General features: G+C 49.9%; 1 protein-coding gene and 2 long non-coding RNA genes across 4 annotated transcripts in view; all 3 read right to left on the bottom strand.

Moving 5' to 3' along the window:
- The window catches only part of lingo1a (leucine rich repeat and Ig domain containing 1a), a 121,452-nt gene extending 120,437 nt beyond the window's left edge, over positions 1 to 1,015 (bottom strand). For both annotated transcript variants that reach the window (XM_047596991.1, XM_047596990.1), the window contains exon 1: positions 688 to 1,015. The gene's annotated coding sequence lies outside the window, so the exon portion shown is untranslated. The remainder of the gene's footprint in view (positions 1 to 687) is intronic.
- A 1,822-nt stretch (positions 1,016 to 2,837) lies between these two features.
- On the bottom strand, positions 2,838 to 3,831 carry LOC125014410. Its single transcript, XR_007113509.1, has 2 exons — positions 3,579 to 3,831; positions 2,838 to 3,080 (listed from the first exon to the last, which is right to left on the bottom strand). It is a non-coding gene; the product is annotated as an uncharacterized LOC125014410 (long non-coding RNA).
- A 5,582-nt stretch (positions 3,832 to 9,413) lies between these two features.
- LOC125014409 lies at positions 9,414 to 10,194 on the bottom strand. The gene is made up of 2 exons (XR_007113508.1): positions 10,155 to 10,194; positions 9,414 to 9,656 (listed from the first exon to the last, which is right to left on the bottom strand). It is a non-coding gene; the product is annotated as an uncharacterized LOC125014409 (long non-coding RNA).
- Between the last annotated feature and the right edge of the window lie 741 nt (positions 10,195 to 10,935).

The raw sequence follows: 10,935 nt of genomic DNA on the forward strand, positions 1-10,935 counted from the left end.
GTAGACAGAAGGCCCCATCAGGTAAGCAGGCACATCAACATGGTGGGAGGACGTAATTTTACATCCCAGTCCAAGCCAAGAATATCTCTGCAAGTGTATGTGCAGGGCTGCAGGCGAGCCTCCAAAAAAGGAGTCTAAGTCCCACCTTGACGCATCACACCTACACAACATACTGTGCGAGCAAAAATCCACACATTTTTCCTATGTCATGAGCAGAAGGCAGTGCGCACATGGAAATACACATCCGCACACTCAGAGTCTACATCCGTGCTCCCTGCCAACAGCCACAGCATGCCAAAACTAATGCTATCACTCGCAGGTAAACCATGCAAAGTTATCTGTGAGGGATGGGGGCTGAAAATAACAGTTGATCAATAGCGAGAACCAAGTGGAGCATTTTTTTCCCCCCCAGCCTCTGACAGCATGGGCAACGCTGCTGGTGTCGGCACACATTTCTGTTCCCTGCTTCCTTTCCTATACTCTCTCTCACACACACACTCCCCAGCCAGCCCATCCTCGTTTTCACCCTCTCTCCATGTCCCACATATCTCGCTCTGCTTCATTTGACTGCTCCTCCGTTCCATAATGTGCACTGCCTGCACCTGTCAATATGTTATGAGGAGTAAATCAGGTGGGAAGTGCAAGAAAAGGAGACAGATATACAGAGAGGGAGAAGGACATCCTTACCAGAGCTGTAATAAAGGAAATCCAGAAATTGCTTGCTTCATTCCACAGCGGCTGCTCATTAAATCCAAAATTCTGGGGAAAGGGTTGAAGATTCCATCGATATGCTGCCCCAAGAGGAGGAGAATGAGATTCTTTAATGGAAAGGTGCTGTTAAAAAAATGTGGCAAACATGCATAGGGAGAAGGATCTGATATCCAAGTCCAGAGCACTTCATGAGTCCTTCCCGTCAGCTGCGGAGCCACACGTGTATACACACTGACACATGCGGTTCACACAGAGAGCAACACACATACACACACGCGCACACACTCAGACAGGGAGGGTGTATCCTCTGTTAGTGTCTGCTAGGCTGAAAGATTGAGGGAGAGCGAAGGAGGGTTGGAGACGGGGAGAATGAGGAGCACAGACGAAGGGAGGGGATCTGGAGAAAGGCAAGGTGGAGGGAGGAGCTGCAGTGTGTGATGAGAGATTGAGCGAGGGGACGGGAGGGGAGGGGAGGGGAGGGAAGGGGAGGGGAGAGTCTCTCCATTCCTCCTTATTCCTCACCCCAGCCTGAATTGCAGTGTGAGCTGCACAAGCAGAGGAGTTAATGAAATTATTTCGCCACGTCTCTGTCTGAGAAGACCGCGGGTGATGCTGAACACCTAAACGCGGGGATGAAAGGGGGAAACCATGGAAGCCGCCACAATCAGATCTGTTTGCGCATCTGAACGTTGACTAATGTCCCTCGCCCGTACACAAAGCCAAACAGATAAACAAGCTGGGAAGATGGCAGAGGAAGATGAGAAAGGGAGGAGGCTGATGGAATGAGTAGATAGCCGATGTCTAAACACAACCAGATGGTCGGATAGTATATCTGAAAACAGCTCTTCTTACTGCAGCATCTTCTAGCTCGCATCAGCATCAGCATCAGCATCTCTTCTCTATCTTAGTAACACAGATACAAACTTACTAATCAGGTACACGCTGTAAAAAGCGAAAGACACGGAAATCTGACAACAAATTTAGAGCAGCAAAAGATTTCATTTAATAACATCAGCAACGTGTTTTACTTATTTCAAAATCCAATCAATGACTTCAATTTGTGACAAAGTAATAAAAAATTGATCCAATTCCATTACTTTCCCTTTAAGCAACTTTGGTGAAAATCAAAGTAGACAATCATTTTTACCAACGGTCTTTTCTGACCGTATGTATGTATCCTCCGAAACTGTCCAGCCCACCACGTACATAGCAACATGTTTCCACCAACACATTGTTTGAATGGCGCAGTGGGCATTCCTCGGCTGACATGACTCACTCTATATAATCCTACACTGGTGATTCACGCTCTAAAACGGCGTACACTTCCAGGCAGGGGTTAAGAGTATGGGTGGCATAAGCGGTCAGGACACCCCACTGCGATCCAGCTTACAGACAGGATTAGGAATCAGCAGTGGATGGATGGAAGGCTGGTGGGTATAGCTCCGTGGATATCTTTCTCCTCAGTGGAGCCGTGGATGTAAGCAAGAGCACTTCAGGGGCTGAAGCGCCTGGTTGGCCTGACAGGAATAAACTCTCTGATGTGCCACAGAAAGATTTGTTGAAAACGTATTTTACCTTTTCAGATGCAACTTTGAAATAGACTGGTAGAAGTGGAAGTGGTGCCAGTTGCCAGATGGGGCAGTGTCAAGCACATTTGGTCGGTTTTGAAGTGACCAAAGTGGATTTACCCTTTCCGAGGTACTGTGTGTGTACATGGAGTGAAATGTGAGTAGCTGTGGTGGTTGGCTGTTGCAGCTTGTTGCTGGATGATTTCTATGCTTAGACCGCACTGTTTTTTAGGATAGGCTGCACTAGTGTATGCAATCAGAGTGGCCAAAAGTAATAAACTCAGTATGAATCAATTCTGATCAGCTTTGGACTGGAAACCATCAGCTGTATCATCTCAGTGGAATAAGTCACACTTTTGCATCAATAAAAGGTATCATTGTGTGGCGGGGCGGTAGGGCTAATAAATTGTACTTAGTTATTTTACACTGAAATCAGTATACTTGTTGCCAGACAACGCCACCTCAGGTACTCACCCTAAGGACATTACTATTACCAGATCTTCGGTTTTACACAATACAGGTCCGTTGCTCGGCAAGCAAGAGACGTGGCCCATGAAATTAGTCACAATAATATTTTATTAATACAAAGGATCCAAACAAAAGAAAATGCAAAAACAAAAGTTAATCAAGGGCTTCGGCCTAAAAGTAGCTAGGGCAAGCGAAAGGAGGGGTCCCCAAAGTAAAAGTTCCCCAAGACACACGTGAAAAGAGCACACCCGTGAACGACCCACATCCCTGGAAACGGCACAGCAGACAGGAGGATCTCCTACGATCACCCACACCACTACAGGCCGTCAGCCCCTGAAACAAAAAGAAAAGCACCAAATATAATCAGCAAATATACAAAGTTAAAATATCACCAGATGAAATGATAAAACTGCTAATACAAATCAAATCGCCAGCATCAATTGAACACAATCGGAATTGAATGAAAAACGAAATCCGAAAGTGTGAACCAGATAAAAGGGGTCACGAAACCCTCACTAAAAAAAGAGCGGACGCTGGCAGCCGAGAACGGGCTGCTACGAGCCGCGGCGAAGGCGAACGACCCAACCACAGGTGGGCGACCAGCGCAATAGGACGGACGGCAGCAAAGCACCGCAGCACGCCGGAGCCAGCCAAACCCGAGCCGGGAAACAGCTGCACGGACGGACAGGAACTTGAAGCAGGACAAAGCAGCAGAGGTCATGCAGACGGAAGGGAGCCAATGGAGGTGATGGACTTGATCCTTATGGTACAGCACCTGTTCATGCAACCAGTGAGACGAGGCAAGAGCAGCGAGCCGCTACCAGCATTTACCAGACAAGGAGACCACATGGAGCCAGAATCCACCCACAGCCCCTGTTGCAGCCACACAGGACGTCCCGGAAATTACGCCAGCGGGAGACAGAGGGAGGAGGCGTAGGAGGGGCCGCTCTTTTATCCACGACCCCATCATAATTGGCTCCTGGCCACGCCCAGCCGCATAATTATATGCTGCTACATTCCACCCCCTCCACCTTGCATCGTCGACCCGACGATGGACACTTGGCACACAATCTCCGTTAGTTCCATGGTCTAAATAATGCAGAGACTGCGTTGGACACAGAGGCAGGAGGAGCAGCAGCCTCTGCCTCTCTAGTAGGTCGAGGAAGATGGTGGACATTGGAGTGTTGCCCAGCAGTTACCCGTGAAGTCCGGCGTGGGGCCACAGGGCCCGAGCAGAGCGGACCAACAGATGGACCAGCATCAGAACCCGTTGCTTGCACAGGATGGCCTACAGAGGGCTCCTGTCTCAGAATTAACAACTCATAGTCAATTGAACACTCCTCCTCAACGGAAAGGTCTACCAGAGGTGGTGAAGGGGAAACACAATCAGACCCCCCGTCTCCGACCACAGCCTTCAGCTTAGATCGGTGAACCTGCTTGGCCTTGGTCCGATCCTCTACCGGGGCTATAGTGTACACTGAGCCACCTCCCTGAGGTGCCCTCAGCACCACATACCTGATGGAACTCCACCGGTCCTGAATCTTATGGGGTCCCCTTGCCGCAAAGTCCCGTAGGAGGACCAACTGACCCTCTTGCAGTGGCTGTTCTTTAACCTGCCTACCATGGACTTGCCTTCTGCGTTCTGCAGCCTGGTGCAAACGCTCTGTGGCACCTTCAAATGCTAGCTGCAACCTAGTCTGATGTTCACAAACCCATTCATGAACAGTCCCACCCACAGGGCTCTCCACTCGACCCAAAAGAAAATCTACAGGCAGCCTAGGCTCCTGACCAAACATCAAGAAAAAAGGCGACTCACCCGTAGTTTGATGGGGAGTGGTATTGTAACAATAAAGCACCTGGGGCAGGCACACACTCCAGTCCCTCTTGCGAGAGGCTGGCAAGGTACGCAATAAATTGTGCAGCGTGCGATTAAACCGTTCACACTGACCATTCCCCTCTGGGTGGTATGGGGTAGTGCGCGATTTCACAATGCCATATAAGTGGCACAGCTGCTGGATCAAAGAGCTCTCAAAATTACGACCCTGGTCAGAATGTATGCGAGCAGGGACACCGAATTTATAAAACCATTCAGATACCAGAACCTTTCAGATACCAGATACCAGAACTCGGGACCCGCTGGTCCCGAGTTGGGATAGCCATTGTGTATTTGCTAAACACGTCGGTCATCACCAGAACATTCTCCACTCCATTTTGAGTGGGCTCAAGGGTGGTAAAATCAATGGCAAGGATCTCATTTGGACGTGAAGCCAACAGGCAACCCAGATAGCTATGCGCTGTAGGGTGAACATCCTTGGCCACTTGGCAGCGCTCGCATCCCTTACACCACTGGGCCACGTCGACAGACATTCCAGGCCAGTAGCACCGGGACTGTAAAAGTGCCAATGTTCGTTCCACACCCTGGTGCCCATGCTCCTGGTGGACCTGAGTAAGAACTTCACGGATTAGCACATTTGGCAACAATAGCTGAAAAACCGCTTCAGCACCATCTGAACGGAAAACCTGGCGATACAGAACACCATCCTTCTGGATGAGGCGGTCCCACTGCCGAAGCAAGGCTAATACAGGCTGAGATAACTGTGCCCGCTCCTCCCGATTGGGACGCCTCCCCTTTTCCCAAAACCCCAAGAGGCTCTGAATATCTGGGTCAGCCTGTTGCAGAACACAAAGCTCAGGTGGAGTGTGCTGTGGCAAGGCTATAACCGCTGCTTGCATCACGTCTGTTTCTTTCAGCTTTAAAGCCTGCTGTAAAGGCTCAGGTATTACAGTACCGGGGAGCATGGCCCCGACATCATGAGGACCGGGTGGACACTGACGGGAGAGAGCATCAGCATTTAAGTTATTCCGTCCCGACCGATACTTAATCTGAAAGTCAAACGCAGCTAGCTGTGCAACCCACCGGTGTTCGGTAGCTGACAGTTTAGCTGTCGACAAATGGCTCAACGGGTTGTTATCTGTAAAGACAACACACTTATTGCCAAGCAAGTACTCTCGGAATTTTTCAGTCATGGCCCACTTAAGGCCCAAGAACTCCAGCTTCATGGAGCTATAATTCGCCATATTCCTTTCCGAAGGCCTCAACCCCCGGCTAGCATAGGCTATTGGCCTCACTTTGCCTTCTTGCTCTTGTGAAAGAACAGCTCCCAAACCACCGTAGCTAGCATCCACCTCTAAGATGAACGGGAGTGAAAAATCGGCATAAGCGAGCACTGGGGCTGTGATGAGTTTCGTCTTCAGTGCCTCAAAGCTCTGTTGGCACTCCTCGCTCCAACACCCAATGGCCCCACGCCTAGACTTTGTCGTCTTGGTGCTGCCAAACTCCACTACCACCTTATGTAGCGGTGCCGCCAATTTGGCGAACCCCTCCACAAAGCGCCGATAATAGCTGGCAAAACCCAGGAATGAGCGCAGCTCTGTGACTGTGGTGGGTGTTGGCCATTTGGCCACTGCCTCCACCTTGCCTGGATCAGTAGAGACACCCTCACCTGATATCACGAGCCCCAAATAACTTACTTCCTTCTGGAAGAAAGAGCATTTACTCAGTTTTGCCTTCAGGCCCTCCTTTTGAAGACGACCCAGCACAATGCGCAACCTCTCTAAATGTTGTTCTACTGTTGATGAGAACACAACAATATCATCCAGGTACAGTAGCAGCGACTGACATTGTTGGTCCCCAAAAATGCGCTGCATCAAGCGCTGAAATGTGCTGGGGGCGTTACAGAGGCCAAATGGCATTCTGTTCCATTCGAACAAGCCGAATGGTGTACAGAAAGCCGTCTTCTGCCGATCTGCCTCAGTAACCGGCACCTGATTGTAGCCACTGGCCAGGTCCAGAGTAGAGAACCAGCAGGCACCAGATAACGCATCGAGGGACTCCTCTATTCGAGGCAAGGGGAAAGCGTCCTTACGAGTCTTACTGTTAAGTTGTCGGTAGTCGACACACATACGCAGACTACCATCCTTCTTCCTCACTAAGACAATAGGTGAGGCGTAGGGGCTGCTACTCTCCTTAATTACTTGAGAGGATAGTAGCTGGTTGATGTGTTCCTTCACGATCTCATATTCAGATGGGGCGATACGCCTGTAGCGTTGTTTAACTGGCACATCATCAACCAAAGGGATATCATGGGAGATGAGGTCAGTGCAGCCTAGATCCCCATCATGAGCCGAGAACACAGAGCTGTACTGCCTAAGCAGGGACCTCACCTGGCCCTGTTCATCAGCGGGCAGTGAAGACAAGTCCATGTTTTCGACTTGCTGTAGCGGAGTGGACACAACTATCTGAGAGGATACCGAAGCTACACGTGGTGACTCCTCAACTCCTGGAGGAAGGCTAACCACGCTGACAGCGTGTAGTGTGCCAACAACCGTGCGGGGGTACAACACCACATCGACCGAGCCCACATTAACAATTGGTATGTAGGCTGTACCTCTGACCACCCGAACCAAGGCTGGGGAAGCTAGCAACCCAGCCGGCAGACCACTCTCTTGGGGTTCAAACAACACTGTGGGGCCTGAGAACTGCTCAGAACAAGTGGCTGCCACCATCTTCATCACCCCACCAGGAATCCGCCAAGCTTTCCTACCACGAACCTTCGCTTTCCCTGGGCCATCATGCGGGGCATGCATATTTCCACGATGGCAACACTGTAGTGCTTGCACCAGGGGTTTAGTGGCTTCAAATACACAGGGCTGGGAAAACAGAGCCTCACCGTACTGCACAAAAAGCTCCTGATGGCATTTACGAATAACGTTCATACCTAAAACACCGGGCACCTGAGCAGGCACACCACCAGGAGGGTCCCGTACAACCAACACTCCACAGTGGGGAATCACCTTGCCAAACAGTTGTACCTTGAGCTCCAGGTAGCCAATGTAGGGGATGGCCAAGCCATTAGCAGCACGAAGCTGTAACCAGTGACAGGCTTGCAGACGCTCCTGCCCCCAAGTCTCAAAATGCCGTCGGAAAAAACTCTCCGAGATGGTGGAGACCATTGACCCAGTATCGACCAAACTAGGGACCTTCACTCCACCCATATCCACCTCTAAATGGGGACAAGATGAGATCAGCTTAGATGCCTCCAAGCCACTGGAAACAGCTTGTGAGCCAGTAGTGGCCCCATCCGAACTGTGGCTCTGCAATTCGGTGGGCACTAGTTTTCCGACCTGGAAGCAGAACGGGCCTGTCTACTGGAATTTAATGGCGGTGACTGGGCATGTGAATGGGGCGGTGCGCGCACTCCATCACAATCCCTTGCAAAATGGCCAGGTTGATTACAACGTCTGCATATTACATGGCCAAAACGAGATGGACGCCCAGACTGAGGAAAATTACGCAGTTGTGCAATGCTCTCTGTAAGCTGGTTAAGCTGCTCTTGTTGCCGCTGCAACATCTCCCTCATGTCAGCCATCTCGGATACGGGAGGAGAGGGGGCAGGACTACCTGCACCACCTTGAACACGGTACTGGATACCGAACACAGAGGGGACCGAGTGACTGCGGCCTCTAACACCACCTGGTAAACCTTCGCGTTCCCACCTAAGTGCTTCTGCACGGACATCAAGCAGGGTGGAGGTAGGCTGTCTACGCACAAGCTGCTTTAACTCCCGACGCAGGGAACCATCCAAAACATGCTCCACAAACTGGTCCCTCAACAACGCTTCAGCATTGGGCATGCCAGTGGGCGCCTGCTGTCTTACCCTTTCCATGAGGCCCAGCAATGCGAGGGAGAACTCCTGAAGAGTCTCCCCCTCCTGCTGCCTCCGAGAGAAGAAGGCCTCCTGCAGTGCGACATAAGACTCGGCACACCCATATAGCTCCTGCAAGACGGTGAGTATTTGGCCAGGATCCTCTCTCACAACACTGGACTGATATTTCAATTCATCTCTAGCTTCACCCTCTAAGTGGTCAAACAGGAAAAATGCTTGGTCAGCCCGGGACAAATGCCGAGCCCTCATACAGGCCTGGACCTCCTCCACCCATTCACTCAAACCTATGCCCGTGTTACCCCGGAAGGTGGGACACTTTCTATCACGGGGTACAAACACCAGTCTCTCTGTCACAGGGGCACCGGAAGTGGAAGGGGCCATAAAGGACGCGGAGGAGGTTGATGGTAATGAACTAGGGCCAGCACGTTCCTGTCTCAGGCGCTCATTTTCTGCTTGTAGCTGTGCGACTAACTCTCTGAGGTCCTGTTCTTCCCCCATGACTACAGCAAAATTGCAATGGGAAGAGCACTTATCTACACTAGCACCATATAAATTGAACCTATAGTCAGGAAGCAATCTCACCAAACCTCCATGAACTCCAATGAAGACCACTGCTGCTTTGTCCTTTAGTTTGCTTCAATGTGCCTGCAAGAGAAAAAAAATAAATAAAAATAAAGTAATCAGAGCATCTACAAAAAAAAGAAAGACCAACCAGGAACACACGTCTCTGCCTTTAAGAGCGATCCTGCCGGCAACGCCAAGTGTGGCGGGGCGGTAGGGCTAATAAATTGTACTTAGTTATTTTACACTGAAATCAGTATACTTGTTGCCAGACAACGCCACCTCAGGTACTCACCCTAAGGACATTACTATTACCAGATCTTCGATTTTACACAATACAGGTCCGTTGCTCGGCAAGCAAGAGACGTGGCCCATGAAATTAGTCACAATAATATTTTATTAATACAAAGGATCCAAACAAAAGAAAATGCAAAAACAAAAGTTAATCAAGGGCTTCGGCCTAAAAGTAGCTAGGGCAAGCGAAAGGAGGGGTCCCCAAAGTAAAAGTTCCCCCAGACACACGTGAAAAGAGCACACCCGTGAACGACCCACATCCCTGGAAACGGCACAGCAGACAGGAGGATCTCCTACGATCACCCACACCACTACAGGCCGTCAGCCCCTGAAACAAAAAGAAAAGCACCAAATATAATCAGCAAATATACAAAGTTAAAATATCACCAGATGAAATGATAAAACTGCTAATACAAATCAAATCGCCAGCATCAATTGAACACAATCGGAATTGAATGAAAAACGAAATCCGAAAGTGTGAACCAGATAAAAGGGGTCACGAAACCCTCACTAAAAAAAGAGCGGACGCTGGCAGCCGAGAACGGGCTGCTACGAGCCGCGGCGAAGGCGAACGACCCAACCACAGGTGGGCGACCAGCGCAATAGGACGGACGGCAGCAAAGCACCGCAGCACGCCGGAGCCAGCCAAACCCGAGCCGGGAAACAGCTGCACGGACGGACAGGAACTTGAAGCAGGACAAAGCAGCAGAGGTCATGCAGACGGAAGGGAGCCAATGGAGGTGATGGACTTGATCCTTATGGTACAGCACCTGTTCATGCAACCAGTGAGACGAGGCAAGAGCAGCGAGCCGCTACCAGCATTTACCAGACAAGGAGACCACATGGAGCCAGAATCCACCCACAGCCCCCGTTGCAGCCACACAGGACGTCCCGGCAATTACGCCAGCGGGAGACAGAGGGAGGAGGCGTAGGAGGGGCCACTCTTTTATCCACGACCCCATCATAATTGGCTCCTGGCCACGCCCAGCCGCATAATTATATGCTGCTACAATTGTCTATAACCAACAGGTAACACTGTGAGGTTGTATATACAATGTGCTGCCTTCACCTGGAAATCTTGGGTTACTGGTTATGACACAAGGAGTGCTTGGATTTTTTTTAGGAAACTTCTGGCATCTGTAATGATTTACAAATACTCAAATATGCAAATATATACTGATAAACTGAGGCCCCTTCACGATTTGTAAACAATGTGATGATTTTTGAAGGGCGGGGCTTAACTGGATGAACACATCTCAAACACTATAGCCTGTAAAAGACGGATAGCATATTTGAGTGGATTGTTTTGGCACAAATGAATGAGGAAAACGCATATTTTAGAGAATATACTAATACACTCACTCCCTGAGACTGTGAGTGTAATTTTAAAAAGTTGACCCTGACTGATGGCACTATATTCACCGAACCTTACACCCCTGGACAATTTGACCATAGGAGGATACAGAGGGGATGAAGTCTGGTCTGTCTTTGTGTCAAGTTTGTCTTCTGTCAAGTGAGGCCTCTCCAACAAAGATATTACAAGAAGTAAGTGGAACCACAGTGGAAATTCAACCTCTGCTTGAACACCCCAGAAACGTACAACTAAA

Source organism: Mugil cephalus, chromosome 10 (assembly GCF_022458985.1).
Source record: "Mugil cephalus isolate CIBA_MC_2020 chromosome 10, CIBA_Mcephalus_1.1, whole genome shotgun sequence".
In the NCBI taxonomy this organism is placed as follows: domain Eukaryota; kingdom Metazoa; phylum Chordata; class Actinopteri; order Mugiliformes; family Mugilidae; genus Mugil; species Mugil cephalus.